We start from the raw sequence: 22450 nt of genomic DNA, 5'->3' as shown, positions 1-22450 counted from the left end.
AAGAGTTTATTCAGAGGATATCAGGGTTGGTGGGGGGTGGTGGCATTGCTGGAGAACCCAGCTTGAGGCTCAGTTTCCAGGAATGACATCCACCCTACATCATCATGGTGGTCTGATGAGAACCCTATGCTGCAGCCACATGGCATGAGACACCCAGAGTGAACTGACCCTCAACAACTCCACCCCTGGCAGAATGCTGTTCTGCACCCAAACATGCACCTGCCATATACTCCCACTGCACCCCCGCCAGAGAAAGACAGAGACCCAGAAAGATGGACAAACAGAAACAGAGACAGAGGAAGACACAGAGACATGCAGAGAGACAGCAGAGAGACACAGAGAAACAGAGAGATAGAAACAGAGACAGAGAGAAGTGGAAATAGAGAGAGATAGAGATAGAGGGAAATAGATTCAGAGAGACAGAGACAGAAAGATGCAGTGGGATCCTGCAGCTAGCTCATTGAGGCAGTTCACAGAGGGTGTTTGGGAGAAACTTGGAAAAGGGTGAGCCATGCCTGACCTCGGAGCAATGAGATTGTGGAAAGAGGAAAGAAAGAAGCGAAACACAGGTCTCCTTGCTGCTTCTGGGTGAGATGTGGTTCAGCCTCTTCCAAGTTCCTCCCAAACACCCTCTGTGAACTGCCTCGATGAGCTAGCTACAGGATTCCATCAGATCTGTTTCTGTCCCTTTCTTTCCGTCTTACTGAACCCACACTATGATTCTTTGACCAGGCCATATTATCCTCATGTTAGAGAAGAAAAACGCTGAGGTGCAGAGAATTGAAACCAATTGCCCAAGGTCACCCAGCCGGTAAATGGAAAACTGGTGTAATAGCCTGGAAAGCCTCGTTCCCTAGCCTCTGTGCTGACCGACTCCTGAGGAGGCTTCCGGGTGATTACACTGGGTGTGGGTTCAGTAAGATTGTGAAAGAAAAATATCCTGGGCTGCTTCAAGCTGGGAACTGCTCAGGGCCAATCTGCCTCTTTTTCTATTCAAGTCATCTTTTTGCTCCCAGAGATACATGCGTATTTTGATTGCCTCTGTTGGAAAGACTTATCAGAAACTCAAAAGAATGCAAGCGGTCCGGGCACAGTGGCTCATGTCTGTAATCCTAACACTCTGGGAGGCCGAGGCGGGCAGATCATCTGAGGTTGGGAGTTCGAGACCAGCCTGGCCAACATGGTGAAGCCCCGTCCTTACTAAAAATACAAAAATTAACTGGGTGTGGTAGCACACACCCGTAATCCCAGCTACTCGAGAGGCTGAGGCAGGAGAATTGCTTGAACCTGGGACATGTTGGTTGTAGTGAGCCGAGATCACACCACTGCACTCCAGTCTGGGTCACAAAACCGCACTCCGTCTCAAAAATAAAATAAAATAAAATAAAATAAAATAAAATAAAACAAAAAGAATGCAACCATCTGTCTCTCACATATCTGTGACCTGGAAGCCCCCAGTGTGGGGGGCCTTGCTTTAAGCTGCCTCTGCCTTTCTGGACAGAATTAATGTATGTACTTCTTATATATTGATTGATGTCTCATGTCTCCCTAAAATGTGTAAAACCGAGCTGTGCCCCGACCACCTTGGGCACATGTTGTCAGGACCTCCTGAGGCTGTGTCACAGGCACATCCTCAACCTTGGCAAAATCAACTTTCTGAATTAAATGAGACCTGCCTCAAATTTTGGGGGTTTACAAGATAATACAGTAAAAAATCTCAGATGCTGCTGGGCACCATGTGAGGTCCGATGGTGTCTGGAGATCCTGGGAGGGGAAGGAATCTAAACCCTGGAATCCTGATTTTCAGGACTGATGTTTTCTGCTCTGAACCTGAAAAACATTTTGCTTTATTTTTTTAATGTATTTTTATTTTTAATTTTTTTATTATACTTTAATTTCTAGGGTACATGTGCACAACATGCAGGTTTGTTACATATGTATACATGTGCCGTGTTGGTGTGCTGCACCCATTAACTCGTTGTTTACATTAGGTATATCTCCTAATGCTATCCTTCCCCCACTCCATGACAGGCCCCAGTGTGTGATGTTCCCTACCCTGTGTCCAAGTGTTCTCATTGTTCGATTCCCATCTATGAGTGACAACATGCGGTATTTGGTTTCCTGTCTTTGCTGAGAATGATGGTTTCCAGCTTCGTCCCTGTCCCTACAAAGGACACGAACTCATCCTTTTTTATGGCTGCATAGTATTCCATGGTGTATATGTGCCACATTTTCTTAATCCAGTCTATCGTTAATGGACATTTGGGTTGACTACAAGTCTTTACTATTGTGAATAGTGCTGCAGTAAACGTACGTGTACATGTGTCTTTATAGCAGCATGATTTATAATCCTTTGGGTATATACCCAGTAATGGGATGGCTGGGTCAAATGGTATTTCTAGTTCTAGATCCTTGAGGAATCGCCACACTGTGTTCCACAATGGTTGAACTAGTTTACAGTCCCACCAACAGTGTAAAAGTGTTCCTATTTCTCCACATCCTCTCCAGCACCTGTTGTTTCCTGATTTTTTAATGATTGCCATTCTAACTGGTATGGATGGTATCTCATTGTGGTTTTTATTTGCATTTCTCTGATGGCCAGTGATGATGAGCATTTTTTCATGTGTCTGTTGGCTGCATAAATGTCTTCTTTTGAAAAGAAACACTTTACTTTTTAAGGTTACGTTTTCAGGATTTCAAGCATCCTGTGATGGTGCTAGAAGAAGGTCATTTTAGTCCCAGTGTCTGGGGCATCATCTAGCTCCACTTATATCCATCAGCAGGGTGATGCTGGAGAGCAGAGTTCACTCCTGGGCTCTCTTGAGGAGTGAGACGTGGTAGTCAGCTCTGAAGGCGTGGAAGTCCAGGTGAGATCGTAAGGAGGCCAGGTCCCATGCCATGTGCCCAGGAGAAACCACATGCAAACAGAATGCAGCATCTACTTTCACATAAATCATTGCAGTGAGACTGGCTAGAGTCCTGGCTTCATCACTCACAGTTGACAAAGGTGTGGCCTTTGTGGGTGGGTGCTGACGAAGGAGACTGATGGGGGATGTGGCGGCAGAAAGTGCACACGCCCTTGACAGCCCAGGGATGAAGCCACTGACCCACCTGTGATGAATGACAGTCTAACGGAGGAAATGACACCTGGGATGAGGTTGTAGAGCAGACGGGGGCTGAGTAGATGAAAGTGTGATGGGAGGACCACGGACATCTCAGGAGAGCAGGGACCAAGGCCTATATAGGAGGTGTGAGCGTGTGTGTGTGGTGTGCATTAAGGCTTGTGTGTGGTATGCATTTAGGCTTCTTTGTGTGCATGTTGTGCACATTTAGGCTTTTGCGTGTGTGCATTTAGGCTTTTGTGTGTGTGCATTTAGGCTTGTGTGTGTGTCCATTTCGGCTTGTGTGTTTCTGTGCATTTAGGCTTTTGTGTGTTTGCATTTTGGTGTGTGTGTTTGTGTGTGTGCATTTAGGCTTTTGTGTGTGTGCATTTAGATTTGTGTGTGTGTGCATTTTGGCTTGTGTGTGTATATGTGCATTTAGGTTTGTGTGTGGGCATGTGCGTGCATTTAGGCTTTTGTGTGTGTGTGTGTGCATTTTGGCTTGCGTGTTTGTGTGAGTGTATTTAGGTTTTGGTGTGTGCATGCATTTAGGCTTGTGTGTGTGTGGAGGGTGCATATTTAGGCTTTTGAGCAGCTTTGGTTTTCTTCTTAGGCAATAGGGAGACTTTGGAAGAGGAATTAAATGAACCTGTTGCCATTTTAGAACTAGTCTAATGTGGAGATGTTGAGGATGCATGGAGAGGGTGTGAGCTTGGACTTGGGAAGACCCAGGAAGGGGCCGAGGAGCCATTAGGGTCTTACACAATATGGGGAAGGGGGAAGAAATGAGACAGGAATTTGAGAGGAATTAAGTAGCTAAAGTCAACCATCCTCCACTGGCAGATAGAAGGAGCTGCGTTTCTGCCCTGGATGGAAGGAGCTGGATTTCTGACCCTGGATGGAGGGAGCTGGATTTCTGACCCTGGATGGAAGGAGCTGGATTTCTGACCCTGGATGGAAGGAGCTGGATTTCTGACCCTGGGTGGAAATAGCTGGATTTCTAACCCTGGATGGAAGGTGCTAGATTTCTGACCCTTGATGGGAGGAGCTGGATTTCTGACCCTGGATGGAAGGAGCTGGATTTCTGACCCTGGATGGAAGGTGCTGGATTTCTGACCCTGGATGGAAGGTGCTGGATTTCTGACCCTGGATGGAAGGAGCTGGATTTCTGGCCCTGGATGGAAGGTGCTGGATTTCTGACCCTGGATGGAAGGTGCTGGATTTCTGACCCTGGATGGAAGGAGCTGGATTTCTGGCCCTGGATGGAAGGTGCTGGATTTCTGACCCTGGATGGAAGGAGCTGGATTTCTGACCCTGGGTAGAAGGAGCTGGATTTCTGACCCTGGATGGTAGGAGCTGGATTTCTGACCCTGGGTGGAAATAGCTGGATTTCTAACCCTGGATGGAAGGTGCTGGATTTCTAACCCTGGATGGAAGGAGCTGGATTTCTGACCCTGGATGGAAGGAGCTGGATTTCTGACCCTGGATGGAAGGGGCTGGATTTCTGGCTCTCTGCATGCTGGTCTCTCCCTCCAGTCATCAGTGAAGGCTGACAGAGGGGAGGAGCCGAGTGGGATCTCAGCGGTCTCCCCTCACTGGAGGGTTCAGGGTCTGACATAGATAATCAGTGACTATTTTGGAAGAAATGAGTAAACAGAAGAGTGTTGCTATGGATGGAACACATTCCCTGCTTGCATAAATGCATGCAAGGATGTTTAAGGAGGTAATTAGGCTAAATGAGGGCATAGGACTGGTGGCCTTCTAGTCAGAGGAAGAGATATCAGAGCTCTGGGACATGGCAAGAAGGCGTGATGCACAAACCAAGAAGCGGCCGTCACCAGGAACCGAATCAGCCTTCATCTTCATCTTGAGCTTCCAGCCTCTGGAACCGTGAGAAATAAACTTGCATTTACCCAGCCTGTGGCACATTGTTTTGGCAGCTGGTTAGACTTATGCAAGTGTTATCTGTATTCTTGGTGAACTCTTCATTTCTTCTAGCACATCAAAACTCCGGGGACTCCATTCCTAGCAGCACCCCAACCTCCTGTTACCCTCACCCCTGTGGGGGCTTCCTCTTCAGGGAGGAACTTAAGGTTTTAAGTCATGGATGTTTTGTTTGGTTTGAGACTGTGCAAGTTCCATAAGTGGTGAGCACAATTCCTTATTCCCTTACCTATGGTAGATTTTTTTTTTTTTTTTTTTTTTTTTTTGAGACAGAGTCTCGTTCTGTAGCCCAGGCTGCAGTGCAGTGGTGTGATCTCAGCTCACTGCAAGCTCTGCCTCCCGGGTTCACGCCATTCTCCTGCCTCAGCCTCCCAAGTAGCTGGGACTACAGGCACCCACCACCACGCCCGGCTAATTTTTTGTAGTTTTAGTGGAGATGGGGTTTCACTGTGTTATGTGTTAGCCAGGATGGTCTTGATCTCCTGATCTCGTAATTTGCCCGCCTCAGCCTCCCAAAGTGCTGGAATTACAGGCATGAGTCACTGTGCCTGGTCTTTTTTTTTTTTTTTTTTTTTTTGAGGCAGATTCTCACAGAGTGTCGCCTAGACTGGAATGCAGTGGCGTGATCTCGACTCACTGCAACCTCTGCCTCCCGGGTTCAAGCAATTCTCGTGCCTCAGCCTCCCAAGAAGCTGGGATTCCAGGCATGAGCCATTGCACCTGGCCACTTGCAGTAGATTTAGGAGGTCTGTTAAAGGCACGTCCTTGACTGCTGGCCTCACAGGCCGTGCCACTGGCAGCTGCCCAGAGCAGAAGCTGTTTGTGTCAGGTCCTTGTCACAGCTCTGGAGCACGAGACCTGAGTGTGCAGAGGGGAGGGGGTCTGGGGCAGGACAGAAGCTGTGTAGGGCAGTGCCTGCCCTGGGGCTCTACCTTCAAGGTCAACAGGACACAGTCCTCGCATGATGGGGCTGAGCTGGTTTCAGTCCCATCTCAGGAGCTCCTCAGAGAGTCAGTTCCACCCATGTAGGTTGGAGCTAGCTCCTCAATGCCACAAGGAAGGAAAACGAAGGACACAGCCTCACCGAGCACCGCCCCAGCCAGGTGCGATGCCACTGTGAATGCGTCTAGTCCTCAGGACCATGAGAGGCTGTGTTTGATGGGAGCTGAGCCAGCCTCTGAGTCAGACAGGATGGATTCAGCTCTGTGCCTCTATGGAGAGGCAGGGCCAGCTGGGTCTGGCACTTACCTGTCCCACTGCTAGTAGGAATGGTAAACTGTCAAACACTAGAGGATCATGTGGGTTTAATACATTTATGTGCACAGATGAGGAGTGTTCAATTAGTGCTACTTCTTACCATGCTTATTTCTAGTCTTTTCCATATTATGAGGTCATCATCACCCCATCCTAGATGGTACACCTAGACTGACAGAGAGTAATGTACAGGTAATGAGTGGTACGTCCAGAACTGACCCAAGCCATCAGCAGAGGGGGTTGCGTGTCATCCTCTCTTCTGCAGGCAGGACATCCCAGTGCCAAGGAGAGTGACCTCAGACACCAGGGAACACAGCAAGCGCAGCAGAGCTGATGGCTCTGGGAGCGCTGGTCTTCAAAGTCTTCCCTGTTGTTGGTTTTGTTGTCTTTATTTGCAAATAAAGTAAATATTTATTATTTGTAGATAATATATTTTCTTTATAAAAATAATATATGTGCTGCAAAAAGTTAAAACAATACTGATGTGTATCAGCAGAAAAGGAAAGTTGCCTTGAATCCTGTTTTTCATGGATAAACAGATTGCTAACAATTGGGTTTCTCTCAGTTAATGACATTCTCTTCTACACACATAGAGGTATCTATTCATGTACACTTTAATACTTTACAGATTGTAAAAAGAAAACACATTGTAATACTGATATGCAGCTTGCTTTTTTTTCCTTTCCACCCAGCAGTTGTGTATCTTTCAATACTTGTAGATCAAATTCATTTTTATAATGCATGCATTTTCAGTTGATCCTTGAACAACTCAGGGCTGAACTGTACAGGTCCATTTACACATGGATTTTCTTCCACCTCTGTCACCCCTGAGACAGCAAAACCAACCCCTCCTCCACCTCCTCCTCCTCAACCCACTCGATGTGAAGATGATGAGGATGAAGACCTTTATGATTATCCTCTTCCACTTAATGAAGAGTAAATATATATTCTCTTCCTTATGTTTTCCTTAATAACTTTTGTCTCTAGCTTAGTTTATTCTAAGAATATCTTATATGAGACATGTAACGTAGAAAATGTATGTTAATTAATATTTTATTTTATTGACAAGCCTTCTGGTTAACAGTAGGCTATTAGTAGTTAAGTTTTTAGGGAGTTGAAAGTTATATGTGAATTTTTGACTGTGCCTCATGTATAACTTTTCTTGTACTTATTACCCAATGTGATCTACTGATACAATGCAATCCCTATCAAAATCTCAATGATTTTTTTGGCAGAAATAGAAAGTTTATCTTAAAATTTATAGAAAATGTCAAGGAACTCTAAATAGCCAAAACAATCTTGAAAAAGAAGAACGAATTTGGAGGATTCATACTTCCTGACTTTAAAACTCACTACAAAGGAACAATAATCAAAATGGCGTGGTACTGGCATAAAGACAGATATGTAAATAGTGGGATAGAATAGAAAGCTTAACAGTAAATTTTTGCATATGTGGTCAAATGATTTCCAACAAGGGTGTCACTACCACTGAAAGGGAGAAAAGACAATCTTCAACAAACGGTGCTGGGAAGATTGGATATTCACATGCAAAAGAATGAAATTGGACCCTTAGCTAATAGCATATACAAAAATTAACTCAAAATGGATGAAAGACCCAAACATAAAAACTACAAGTACAAAACTCTTAGAAGAAAACATAGGGGAAAAACTTCACGATAATAGATTTGGCAATGATTTCTTGGATATGACACCAAAGACACAGACAATAAAAGAGAAAATGGATAAATTGATCTTCATCAAAATTTAAAAAATACTTTTGTGCATCAAAGTACACTATTAATGGAATAAAAAGGCAAGTCGTAGAATGGGAGCAAATATTTGCAGATTTTATGTCTGACAATATTTTTATGTCCAGATATATAAAGAGTTCCTAAAACTCAACAACAACCCAACATGATTTAAAAATGGGCAAAATAGACATTTGTCTAAAGAAGATATACAGATGCTCAGTAGAATACTTTTTAACCACATTCCTGTAAATGGATATTAGATTATTTCTATTTTTTTTACTACTATAAGAGTAGTGCAGTAATCACAGTTATAATAGCAAATGTATGTATATACATATATTTACTTGTTATAGTTACTCATATAAATTATTACTTATGTAACAAATATATACTAAGAACCTGTAAATGCTTGTCCCTGCTTTGAAGGAGGAGGACTAATGAGCCTATTTAATTATTTTGATGATAAATATTATGAAAACAAAGCACAGGGAACCATGAGGATAAATAAGTTGACTTGGGCAACTCACTGGTGGGTTTTCCTGAGGTAGGTGATATGGAATTTACTGCATTAATTCTTAGGCTTGCAGTTGTTGGCTGAAAGTTTAAAGGTGTTCCACCTTTAAAATTTTAATACATGTTGCCAATTTGTTCTCCACAAGGTTTACTAATTTACAATTACATGCAAAAAAAAAAAAGTATAGGCTTGTACCTGTTTCCAGTATTACCATTCATACTGGCCTGGGTTTATCCATTCATTTATACATTATGAACATCTTGGACACTGGCTATCTGCCAGGCACCGTGCTAGGGTGAATTAGAGACATAGTTCCTTATCTCAACAACTTTACTGTGGGCTGAGGAGAGACAGACAGTAAATACTTTATTTTAAATGACTTATATGTTTCCACACCCACCTGACAAGGGCCCTGGAGGATCACTGGGTTTCTTGTGGATCTGGGGTGAAACTAGGGCAGCAGGGTTGAAAACATAGTTGAAAGCAGTGGTTTTTAACCAGGGGTGATTTTGCCACTCAGGGGACTTTGGTGATGTCTGGAGACACTTTTTCTGCTGCAGCTTGGGAGGGAGCACTATGAGCGTCTGGTTACGAGAGGTCAGGGATGCTGCTAAACATGCTACAAGGCACAGGATGGCCTCCTATGGTAAAGAATTATCAAGCCCCAATTGTTAATTGTGCCAAGGTTGAGAGACCCTGGCAAAAGAAAGAACCAGACAGGGTTGGGTTCGAATCCTAGGCTAGCCACTGAAAAGGCATCTCAGCGGTCATCAACATCCTTGTCTTCTGTATAGGGGATGAGATGGGACGTTGTGATTATTAGATGAGAAAAATGAGTAGAAAGTGGAGCACAGGACACAGAGAGCAGAAGTTGTCCGTGAATGGTGGGTCATATTATAATGATTACATACCACACTGGAAGAAGGATGGCAGATGGATATTTCTTAACATGCAGCTCTTCGGCCACTTTAGAGGAAGCATGGTAGGAGCAGGAGGAGCTGTGTGGCCAGGTGACTTAGGGAAGGATGGATCTGTGCCTCTCGTTGTTTCTCTGCTATTTTGTTTGCATTGCATTTCCTTGGTCAGTTTTGTCTGTCAATTGACCATTGGATCATTTTTAAAAATTGTTTTGCAGCTTTTTTTATTCTTTGAAATCAGTGCTTTTGTTTCTCATATATGTTACCGATGTTTTCTCTACTTTATCATTCAACCTGGCTTATGATGTTTTTTGTTTGTTCTGCAGGATAGAATTGCTCAGTGTAATAAAATATTTCAGTCTCTTCTATTTTGAATATAATCGCAACGTCCACTCCTTCGAGTAAAAAACGATAGGTCCAGTGGTGGGCATTGGCCCAAGTGGTGGCCTTACTGAGCAACATGGCTCCAAAGGGAGCCAGCAGTAGAATTCTGGCTTTCCGTGCCACGTTTGGGCCACATTGGAGATACACGAATGTGTCATGTCGGTATACCTTATGGAGGTGATGCAAGTAGCTCAGACTCACACTGTGAATCTATAGGTACTTGGTGCTTTCAAAGGGTTTCAAAGGATTTCTAGAGAAGCAAATTCTATTTACAGATAATTTCTGTTTCAATTCCTTTCTGAAATATGAAGGCAAAATGTAAAAAAAGTGACAATGATATTATAATTCATAATTTGCATAACTACCTTTTTGTTAGCCAGGTTGGAGACATTACATACACTTTGAAGAAACACAAAGCCTGTAGTAATTCTACAATTCAGAGAAAGCTTTATCAGGCAGCCTATTTTTGTTCTACATCCACATCCCATTCTGATACCTAATAAAAAAGCCTTAGAGGTGGCAAAGAGGTGGATGGTCTTAATGTCCACCCTAGCTCCCCAGCAATCCTCCCAGGATGTGTTGCAATGCCTCTAATATTCTTTCCAGAATGAGTGTTGGATGGTTTCCCCCACTGCAGTAGAAACACACTTGGTAAAGGGTAGCATTTAGAGTCATGACCAACCTGTACCTCCCAGGGAGTTGCAACTGTGCTCTGACAGATGGGACCCAGAGCCCACCTCTGCTGGGGAAGTGTTGAGCCAAGCAAGGAAATCAACTTCTCCCAGTTATGCCCAGAATTGTCATTTACTGCCCATCAGAATCATAGTCTCATAACATCTCAGCTGGAAGGACGTAGCCAGTGTCTACTCCAGGGAGTTTCCAGGAGTCCCTGGGACTTAGGGTTTCTGCCAATACCAACAAGGCTGCGCTCGACACCCTAGCCCACTTCATAGCCATAGCCATTTCTTCCACGGGCCAGGCCTCCTGAATGGCTTTTGTGTGACAGACAGTTTCTGGCAGTTAATAAAAGGAAAGGTAGAACTAATGTAGCTCAACATCATCAGATCATTTACAGATATAGAAGTTAATTGCAGAGCGTAAAGAGATTTGTTCAAAGTGACAGCGTGAACGCTAAAAGAGGGACAACCAGAGGCTTCCCTGAGCCTCTGAAGTGAGGCGACAATGCCTGCATCTGTCCTGGCACCGGACCCAGTCAATCCCACTTGGCTGGGGTGGGTGGTGCTGCCCGAGAGTCCAGGCAGTCCCTTTTCACCCCTGAGCCTGGCCCTGGTTTCTCAGAATCTCAGAATCTAGCTATTTTGAAATATACAATACACCATTGTCAACTATAATCACCCTAGTGGGCAGTAGAGCACCAGAACGTTTTCTTCCTGTTTAATAGTGACTTTGTGCCCATTGACCAACCCCTCCCCATCCCCTTCTCCCCCTCCCCTCCCCAGTCTCAGATAAGTCCATTCCCCTCTCTGCTTTTGTGAGATCCACTTTTTAGTTTCTCTATATGAGTGAGATCAGGTGGTATTTTGTCTCTCTGTGTCTGGCTTACTGATCATTACACAAGGTGTACATATATCAGTATCACAGTGTAACTCATACATATGTACAATTATTATGTATCAATTAAAAATAAAACAAACAAAGAAAAACAAAAACAAACAAACAAAAATCTGAGCATACGTCGGGCTCTCCAAGGTCCTTGACTTTTGGGGACTTCTTTTTGTTTCACACAAAAGGGAATCATGGTGGTCCTCTGCCAAATGCCAGCCAGGTTGTTTCATGCTGTTTTAACCTTGTTGAAAACAAAGGCAATTGGAAGCATTTCAGCAACTCAAGGGATCATGTGTTCAGATGGTTTGTCTGGAGTGTGGAGTAAAAGGGTTACTAGACCCTAAAGGAAGTAAAACCAGTTTTGTGTGTGCAACTATCAGCTCCCATCTGAAATCCCCCCAGACTGCTGCCTGCTGTAACTGGCTTTTTCCTGTGAGTGGTTTGTTCATTGGTTTTGCAGAAATGAGAACAGCCAATGATGTCAGGAGTCCGGAATTGTTGAAGTCATCAGCATCTGGTAAAGTCTGAGCTGGAGCCAGAAGGAGGCACCGTGGCCTGGTGGGAAGCCCCAGTGAAGAGTTGGAGGGGAAGCTGGAGTCAGGGCTTTGTGGAACTGCCTGTGCCCGATCTGTGACAAGCTCTGGGTTATCTGCCACCCCCAGTTTCCTCCTTTTTAAAAGAAGAGGGTGAATTTTATGTCTTTTTAGGGACCAGTTTCCAAACTAGGCAGCTTATCAAAATCACCTGGTGATTCTTCACCCCCCCCAAAATCACCCTTGAATCAGAATTTTTGATAATGAGGCTCCAGGATCTGTCTTTTTAACAAACTCCTCAAATGGCCACAACTCATACAATGTCACTGGTTCATGGTTTTACACATCTCGATGTATTCATAGGATGCATGAATGTACGCTTTTTCAATTTTAGCATTTTGAAGGTAAGGTGAATCTTATAATTGATGTAAATAATTAATGTGGTCTTCTCTCCCCTTCTCCTGATTCTCCTCTGAAAAGTGGATAATGAATTGTGAATCTTATATTCAGCGGTATTTTTAAGTGAAGGAAACACCTTCTCTCATTTCCAACTTTACGACAACCATGTGAAGCAGGTCATGCAAGAATTATTTATCCCCTCTTCCCAGAAGAAGAAACGGGCTTGAGTAGGTTAGGCACATTACCCTTTGATTTATTTATTCAACCCATGTTAATAATAAGTATCTTCTGTATGCAGGGGCTGGGCTAGATTTGGAGAAAGCAGAGATGAAGACCTGGCTTCTGTCTCCAGGGAGCTTGCAGGCTTGTGGGGGCCTCAGAGAAAAAAGTCACGCCCATGGCTAGATCAATATTGGCTCTAGAAGTCTCCTCTGGGAGCTGAGAGGAAGAGTGCCTCATGGGGCTTAGGAAAGGCGCTGTTGGGGAAGTGGCATTTAGAGGTAGCTTGAAGAATGGGTAGGGGATGCTGGACAGTGTTACGGTGTTATCCTCAGAGACTGCAAAGTCAAGGAATCAAATCTTAGAGACACAGCAGGACTCTGGTGGTGAAAAAACGTGTTGGCATTCCTGCTCTCTCAATGTGACCTGGGGCAATTTGTGACCATCCCTCCTCTGAAGAACGGAGGGCTGTTGGTGGAGTTAGATGAGACAACGTTGGCCAAGAGCTTGCACGGTGTCGATGCTTCCGTATCACAGGAAGTCGGGTAGGACCCAGGTGTGATGGGTAATTTTCTTTATCAACCTGACGGGGCTATGTTCAGACAGCTGGTAACACACTCTTTTTGGGTGTGTCTGATGGTGCTTTGGAGAGAGGTTAGCATCTGAATCTGTAGTAAAGAAAATGTGCGCTCACCAGTGTGGGCAGCATTGTGCAATTTATTGGGGGAAGAGTAGAACAAAAAGGCAAACTTGCTGTCTTTTCTTGAGCTGGAACACCCATTCTTTCCTGCCCTGGGACACTGGAACTTCTAGTTCAGGCACTTTCAGACTCAGACCAGGACTTGCTCCATAGACTGCCCTGGTGCTCAGGCCCTCAGGTTTGGAGTGCACGACATCTGCAGCTTTCCTGGGCCTCTGGCTTGCAGATGGCAGATAGTGGGACTGCTCAGCCTCCGTCATCACATGAGCCAATCCCTCTTAATAAGCCAGAGGGTTATTCTTTCTATCTGTTTATGAACGTCCTTTTAGCTCTGTTTCTCTGGAGTACCCTGACTAATGCACCAGGACAGGGATGATCCAGAAGGAGGGAAGAGACTGAGGGCCCCGCCCTGCCGGGGTATGTTGCAAGTTGAGGGGAGGCTGGAGGGGAGCTGGCCTTGTGATAATTCATGGGGTTGAACACTTGGTAGGCTTTTCAGCGTGAGGAGAGCAGACCCATCCTGCACTCCTGCCTTCAGCCCACTTTTGCTCTTTTGTCCACAGTCATCAAGGGACTTAGCAGAGTCAAAGCCACATAGAGGGAAGGCTTGGACTCAGGAAAACAGTGAGCATGGTGCCTCTTCTGTGATCCAACAGTAGGCCTGGAAGGACTTTTATCGATGCTGTGCCTGGCACTATAAACACACACACACACAGACGAGACAGAGACGGGTCTCATTCTCAGCTTGGCATACAAGTGTTAAATAATTTTGCGGGTGTTAAATCTCTTGCAGGCACAGCACAAGGAATAATATTCATGTGAATCCAGGGTCGTGGCATCATTTGGGTGTGAAGGAAGTCCCTTCAGAACTTGGGGTGTTGAAGTTGAGATTTAAAAGCGGAGCAGAAGCTGTTCAGGCAAAAGGAGTGGTGCAGGGAGAGAGGGGCAGTGAGCACTCTGGGCAGAGGACACAGACCCTCAGAGGCCATCCATGTCAGGAACTAGCAAAGTGCATTGCAGCTGGCCCTGAAAAACGGGGAGAGGAGGATAGCAGGCTCAGGGGCTTGCCTACCATGCCTGGGGAACCCTGTCAAGGGTGGGGAACTTTTCTTTTCTTGTTTTGAGACATGGTCTTTCTCTGTTACCCAGGCTGGAGTGCAGTGGCCTGATCACGGCCCACTGCAGCCTTTACCTCCCAGGCTCAAGAGGTTTCCAGGCCCTACCTCAGCCTCCCAAGAAGCTAGGACTACAGGTGAGTGCCACCACTCCTGGCTAATTTTTTGTTTATTTTTTTTGTGTTTGGGCAGATGGGGTTTTACCATGTTGCCCAGGCTGGTTTTGAACTCCTGGGCTCAAGAGATCTGCCTGCTCAGACTTCCAGATGCTGGGATTACAGGTGTGAGCTGCCATGCCTGGCAATGTGGAACTTTTCTATGGGGGAAAGGGGAAACCATTGAACAGTTTCCTTTATTTTTAAATATTGTGGCAAAATACACATAACACAAAATTTACCATTTTAACAACGTTTAAGTGTGTAGTCTAGTGGCACTAAGTACACTCACATTGTTGTGCGGGCATCATCATCATCCATCTCCAGCACTTTTTTGTCTTGGAAAACTGAAACTCCATACCCATTAAACAGTAACTCCCACTTTCCTCTCTCCCAGCCCCAGGTAACCCCAGCTATACTTTCTATCTCTGTGAATTTAACTAGTATAGGTGCCTCATCTGAATGGAATCACACGGTGTTTGTCCTTTTGCGTCTGGCTTCTTTTACTGAGCACAGTGTCCTCAAGGCTCATCTATGTAGCATGTGTGAGAATTTCCTTTCTTCTAAGGCTGAATACTATTTCATTGTCTGTATATACTACATTTTGTTTATCCAGTCATTCATTTGGACACCTATCAAAAGATTTTAAGAGAGTAACATGGTCCCATTTACATTTTGAAAACATCAGCCTGGTTGCTTTGTGGAGGCTGATTTGGAAGAAGATGTGAGTAGCTGCAGGGAGCCCATTTAAGAGGCTACCAGATGAGTCCAGTATAAGAGGCAGGGTGGTGGTGAGGATGGTAGAAACTGAAGGTTTAAGAGCTATTAATACTTAGAAGGAGGAATGAAAAGGTTTATTTGGGTGTAGGAAGCGGAGGAGAGAGAAGACTGAAGCCAGAGTCATTTCAGGTGGATGGGGCTGTTATTTACAAGGACAAGCTGCAGACAGTGAGTTGGGCTTTGGGTTTGTGGAGTTTGAGAAGCGCATGGGCCATTCAGGCAGGGATATATCTTCTAAGCTGGCCTAGAGAGACAATCAATGCCAAAGGTGTGCGTGAAATTCCTCTCTGCAGAATGAAAAGCAGAGAGGGCCAAGGGGGGCATTCCTGGGTAACTCCAACATCTGAGGTCTAGTAGAGTTGGATGGGCTAACCAACAACAGTGCGAGGGAGTGTTCTGAGAGCACCAAACCAGAGGAGTGTGGTGTCATGAGAGCCAAGGGACGATAAGGGCTTTTAGGAAGAAAGTGTTTGGTGAGAGAGACCGAAAGAGTGCTCACTGGTTTCAGCAACACAGAGGTAACTGGTAGCATTGGTGAAGGCAATGGCATGTTGAGAAGCTGCAGAAGCTGAGACAATCGATGGTTACCAGCCATATGTTCTTGGCGTAGTTGTTCAATTTCTCTGAGCCATTAATTCCTAATCTGCAAAATGATACACCCAATAACTCATGCCACCTGTGCATTTAGGGATGGGAGGTAGATAGGATATAGCTTCCAGAGTCAAGGCAAGGTTCTGTCCGTATAAGGTGATCTTCTTGACTTTGTGGTTGACCACCTGCACTCTCTGTTCTATGCAAGCCAGCAACAAAGCGGTTTTGCAGAGTTGGTCAATGTTGTCTTCAACATCTGCACTCAGGACTTTTAATGGATGGGGGATTAGGATGAGCAAGAAAGGCCAGGCTTTTCTGTTGCAGGAAGTATTCCAGGTGCATTTACTCACTCTCTGGTGTTTGATTTCTGAGAAACCAGCAGCAAGAGAGAGGACGCTGGGGTCAGGAGGCCCGGTCTCTGGGCTCAATGCTGTGGCAAGCCACTGACTCCCACCCCTGAAATTCCTAACCTATGACATGGAGTCTTCTTCAGCTAGATAATTCTGGAATGTATTTCCTCATTTTAGGTGTGTCTGTATCGCAAATAAGTCCCTACCAAAAAAAGCTGTTGTTGTACTTTCGACAAAAAGACACATCTCCAAGCCAGATACTTGCGTAGCTCTTGTCACAGTTAATTCCCAGAACAACACTGTGATCTGGGCACTGCTAATCCCATTTAATACGTGATGATCGCTAGGTTTCAGGGGCTAGTGACTTGCTCACTTGGGAGAGAGTGTTTGTACCAGGGAGCAGGAAGTTATGTTTAGGCAGGGGATTATTAATTGAAACCATAACTGATCACTTGCTCTTCTGCAAAAGGAATCTGTTGTGTCAGTCAATGCCTGGAAGAATCCAGACACTCATTCCTGTCCTGAGAGTAAATCTAACATCCTCAGCTGACACTTGGAGACCTCTGTTCTTTGGATCCAATCACATTTTCCTGGTTTAGTGTCCACTTTTTTTCTTGCACTTCCACTTACACCTATGCTTTGGTTTTATTGCTCCCTCCAAGTCCCACGTCTTCTGCCTTGATAGCTTCGGGCAGATGATTCCCTTGGTCTGGGACACCCTTTCTTGGTGACACAGTTTGGAATTCTGTCCATGTGTCATGGCCAGTGAACCTTTCCTGACCTCCCAATGATGTAGCATTTTCCTCCTTTTGAATCTGCACTGTATTTTTTACTTCTCCCCCAGTGCCTCTGCCTTGAATCAGAGTTGTTTGCCTCTTTATTGCCTTTACATTAGAAGGCGATTTAGTCTTTGAATTTCACACAAAGGAAACCCATGACAAGAGTTGGCACATAATGAAAGCTCAGTGGGTGTTCGTTAATTTCAGATGCATGCATCCTTAACTGGTTTTGGCTCATTTATGCACTCATTGATTGAACAGCTAATTATTAGGGTCTAAGATAATGTATAGGATGTTCCATCACCTTTAGCTTGGAGAAAACATCCCATGAAATGGTCACACATTTCTTCTGGGATGCCCCCTATTAGCCATCTCTGCTGGGGCTTCCCGTCCTGGCACGTTCGCACAGTATGTAAAAGGTTCTGAAGGACCCATGCTCTCATATGATCACTGCCTCAGCCTGTGAGACTAGTATAGCAGATCCATCTTCCCCAAGGTCCCATTTTCTGGAGGTGGAAACTAATGATGTTCAACAGTGTGGACCGATTTGCTTTGCGTTTTCCAGTTACTGGGTCTGTAGATGCTGAGTCTTCTGGCTTCCGGTCCTGTGGTGTTTCTGGGAGCCCAGGAAGGATAGGAAGGTAAAGGTAAAGGAGCAAGTAGGGAAGTGAGGAAAACACGCCAGAGAGCAGTGTGGAGAAGGAAGAATGCGATGCCTGGGGCTCATGGCCTTGTGTAAGGGCAGGTTGCTTCTGGGGCTGCCACCAGTGTACCTGTGTGAAGGCAGACTTTGTTCCTGCGTCCTGGATCTCACTCACTGCAGGTTGGCTTCTGGGCAGAAGAGGCCAATGAGCTGGGCACGGAGACCAGGTCAGAGGCAGGTCTTGGCCCAGATCTTCAAACAATCCTGCCCTAACTCTACCTATGGACTTCAAAATTACAACTGCCTTTAAAAGTAACCAAAACAATGCAAGCTTTATGTTTTAACAGTATTGAGAGTTGGGTAATTCAGGATGTAATGGAACAGCTGTCTTATAGGGAAAAAGGGAGTGTACTCTCTACCCCGGTTGCTCCCTCCTACCTCTATAAACCCTCATTTCCTCCTTACCTCCTACCACCCAGCATAGCTGCTTCCCTGTAAAGCCCGTGGAAGGCCAGGCTGGGTGCTGGATTCTGGGACCCTGCACGCTTAATAAATAATCTTGCACCTGCCATGTGAGCCCTGGCTTGGAGCCAGGCTTTCTCATCAAAGCAGACTGCTTGTGTTGTGACCATAAGTGGTAAACTCTGCCAGACACTCACAGCCATCTGGAAGAGCAAGCTGGATGCTCCCAGCAAGGCCCAACCAGAATCTTCACGGGGTCCCTTCCTGGCCTTGGGTCCTTGTTTATTAAGTATGAGTGTGGCCCTCATGAGTTATAAGGGTTTTACCTTCCTCCATTGGAATCTACTATCCAGAATGGGATCAGCTCCCTCCAGGAGAATTTCATGCAGCCTGGAAACCTTCCTCACCTTCTAGCTTGGGTTATGGGACTAGGCTGCACCCTACAGCATGGCAGGTCTGCAGACTCAGGTGACTAAAACCCAGGCTACCTGCTGTGAGGAACTGGGTGGTGTTGGGAGTTACCTAATGCTCCATGCCTCAGTTTCCCCATTTGTGAGGTGGTGACAATAAGCAGTATCTACTGCAAAAGATTGTTGCAATGATTAAATGTTGTTATGAAATTAGGATAGTGCCTGGCACCCAGTCAGTGATGGTGGGCCTTACTGCTTTTGCTCTTTCTGTAGGCACCTGGAGGCTCACACTCCTTGAAGGTGGACACTTCATTTCAATCGTCTTTGGTTTCCTAATCCCTATACCTGTGTGGTCCACCCTGGGCTTCCAGCAATGTCCCTGAGCTGGGGTCGACTGCCCTTCCACCTAGTCCAGGCCTACTGTGTTCCCCTGGTTCAGTATTTATCCCGTGCTCAGAGCATTGGAGCTGGTGTGAATCATAGGAGTTGTTGGATACCACCCTGGGCTGGGATAACTGTAATTCTCATTATACAACAAGCATGTTTATATATCAAATGCAAATACTAGGTATAGATATTTACATTTGTGTGATCATGGAATTTGCCAACATTAGTATATTAAACACTGACTCCACTGGCCAGTGATGCAGTGAAATGAAGGGACTGGATGGAGCAGTTGGGCTGCTGCGTCTTGGAGGGATGGGATAGCAGGTGTGTTGCTGTGGTGAGACCTCGGCTCCCTCCTGGAGATGGCAGCTGAGCTAGGCCTTCACCTGGGATGCCAGGTGTTTTGGTATCAGGGACTGAGGGAATGCTCTTGTTAGGGGTTGCTCAGTGCTTTCAAATTTTCACAGGTTCCTGGGTTTGTCGCTAGACACACAACCAGCAGTTTGGTTTCTGTCATAGAGAGAAAGGACTTCTGAGCCAATGGTACCCCTGCTGTACTCCACAGCCATGACTCCACCCCTCCCCAAACCATCTCCACTGCACCTTCCGGGTGGTCTGCTCAGGACCTTGGAGAGATGACATGCTTTGAACAAAGGCTCAGGATTCAGGCTTGAAAACAGCCTCGCTGGAAAGCAGCAGTGCCCTCACTGGGGCAAGAACCTCCATGTGCCCAGTCTTTCCAGTTGTGGCATCACCATCACTCTTAACTTCTGTAAACTTTTCTTAAGATCTGACCCTCACAAGCAGACAAATAAAAGCAAACATTTATTTCTTGTGCATATATATATATACACACATAATCAGCCAGCTGGACTCAGTTTAGATTATCTCAATTTTGTTGGCAACACCCAAAGCATTGTAATCAGGATTCAGTTGAACATATGCCTTCTTCTCTCCATCAGGCCGAACCGGAGCTGACCTTGGCCACATCAATGTCATAGAGCTTCTTCACAGCCTGCTTGATCTGGTGCTTGTTGGCTTTAACATCCACAATGAATGTAAGTGTGTTGTTTTCTTCTATGTTCTTCACTGCTGACTCAGTGGTCAGCGGCAACTTGATGATAGCATAGTGGTCAAGCTTGTTCTCCGGGGGGCGCTCTCCCGAGGATATTTGGGCCGCTTGTTCTCTCTGGGCTGCCTCTGGAGTCACAGTGTCACCGGAAAGTGAGTGACGTGTGGGTCTTCTTTTTTGTGTGGCTGTGGACGCCTTTCAACACTGCCTTCTTGGCCTTCAAAGCCTTCACTTTGACTTCCTTCCACTTTAGGAGGGGCAGGAGCTTCCTTCTTTTCTTTCGCGCCATCTTGTGAAAAGGCTACTTTTTTTTTTTTTTTAATTGTGGAAAAATCTATATAACATAAAATTGACCATCGTAACCATTTTTAAGTGTGCAGTTCTGTGGCACTAACTATATTTACATTGTTATGCAACCACCACCACTATCCATCTCTAGATATTTTAAAATCTCTCCCAGCGGAAACTCTGTACCCATGAAACACCAACTTTCCATTTCCCTGGCAACCCCCATTCTACTTTCCGTCTGTATGAATTCAGCTACTCTAGGTACCTCATATGAGTGGACTCATTCAGTATTTGTCGTTTAGTGACTGGACTTATTTCACCTAGCATAGTGTTTTCAAGGTTCATTCATGGAGTAGCACGTGTCAGAATTTCCTCCTTTCGAAGGCTGAATCATGTTCCATCGCCTGTGGATGACCCATTCTGCTCATCCATTCTGCCGTCCAAGGACACTTGGGTTACTTCCACCCTCTGGTCGCTGTGAATAATGTTGCTATAGACATGGATGTACAAATATCTGTTTGTGTCTCTGCTTTCACTGACTTTGGGTATGGATATGGTTTGGCACTGTGTCTCCACACAAATCTCATGTTGAATTGTAATCCCCTGTGTTGGGGGAGAAACCTGGTGGGAGGTGATTGGATCATGGGGGCGGATTTCCCCCTTGCTGTTCTCATGGTAGTGAGTGAGTTCTCACAATATCCGGTTGTTTAAAAGTGCATGGCACCTCCCTTCTTCTTCTCTCTCTCCTGCTCTGGCATGTGAGATGTGCCTGCTTACCCTTTGCCTTCTGTCATGATTGTAAGTTTCCTGAGGCCTCCCCAGCCATGCTTCCCACACAGCAGGTGGAATGATGAGTCAATTAAGACTCTTTCTTTATAAATTACCCGGTCTCAGGTATTTCTTTATAGCAATGCGAGAATGGACTGGATCATATAGTAATTCTATGTTTAATTTTTGAGGAACCACCATGATGTTTTCCATAGCAGCTGCACCGTTTTATATTCTCACCCCCAGTGTGCAAGGGTTCTGATTTCTCTACATCCTCATCAATAAATGCTATGCCATATAGTTTGCAGGCATCGTATTTCATTCTTACAACAACCCAGGAAAGCAGACCATAATGCCCAAATATAGACAGGCAGTTTGGAGACATTAGTGAAATACAAAACAATCTTTCCAGGGCCAGCTAGGAAAACAGGGAAGTCAGGATCCAGACGTGGCTTTGGATTCCAAAGCCCATGCCCTCCCCAACCTATCAGACTGTATCTCTAATAGATGAACGGATTCGTAGTTCACCTAAAATGCTAGTATGAATTATGGCCATGTAAACTGGGTACCTCCTCAATAGAGTGTTTTGGGTACTAGGTTGTCATCAAACCATCTCTGCACCATGGTGTGCCTTGGCTCTGGGAGAGCATATTCTAACGCATAACTAGAAGAAATAATGGAACCTATCATAGATTTGCTCTTATCCAAGCTGATTAGTAATGAGGCACACTGTGCGCAGATTCCTTTCCTTTTACTCATTTGGCAAACAGTTACGGAGCCTATCCTCTGTGCCGGGATGTGCATGGGGCTGGGATTTTAGGGATTAAAAGGTTTGGTTCCTGCCTATGAGCCACTGAAGCCACAGGTGGCAGGGACTTGGCAGGGTAAACAAGGTCTGCCCACAGCAGGATGAGATAAAAGCTGGTGGAGGTTAAGTGAAAGACGTCCCTGCTTTTGAAGGTAGGAACAACAACCAGGTTTCACAAATAAAACTGATGACAGAACCTATGTATCTCAATGCATTGGCTGCTGAGAAGTTGCGCAAACTGTGGCAACAATGAGCTTTTGTTCTGTGAACCCAAAGCAGTTGAGACAGGTCTCAATCCATTTAGAAAGTTTGTTTTGCCGAGGTGAAAGGCTTGCCCATGACATGCGCCCAAGGTGGTCAGGGGACGCCTTGCTTTTTTTACATTTTAGGGAGACATGAGGCCAATCAATATGTGTCAGCTGTACATTGGTTTGGTCTGTAAAGGTGGGACAACTCAAAGCGGGGGCTTCCAGGTCATAGGCAGATAGGACCCCACAGTTTGCATTCTTTTGAGTTTTTGCTCAGCCTTTCAGTGAATATACAATTTACATGTGAGGGGG

General features: G+C 45.3%; 1 long non-coding RNA gene across 2 annotated transcripts in view; it reads left to right on the top strand.

Annotated features, from left to right (window-relative positions):
- The window catches only part of LOC105464167 (uncharacterized), a 59503-nt gene extending 39495 nt beyond the window's left edge, over window positions 1–20008 (top strand). For both annotated transcript variants that reach the window (XR_011607286.1, XR_011607288.1), the window contains exons 4-5: window positions 14432–14534; window positions 19917–20008. This is a non-coding gene — a long non-coding RNA (uncharacterized lncRNA). The remainder of the gene's footprint in view (window positions 1–14431; window positions 14535–19916) is intronic.
- Window positions 20009–22450: the final 2442 nt, after the last annotated feature.

Source organism: Macaca nemestrina, chromosome 8 (genome assembly GCF_043159975.1).
Source record: "Macaca nemestrina isolate mMacNem1 chromosome 8, mMacNem.hap1, whole genome shotgun sequence".
Taxonomy (NCBI): domain Eukaryota; kingdom Metazoa; phylum Chordata; class Mammalia; order Primates; family Cercopithecidae; genus Macaca; species Macaca nemestrina.
Note: the sequence above shows the minus strand (reverse complement) of the source record. Positions and strands in the feature narration are given on the sequence as shown.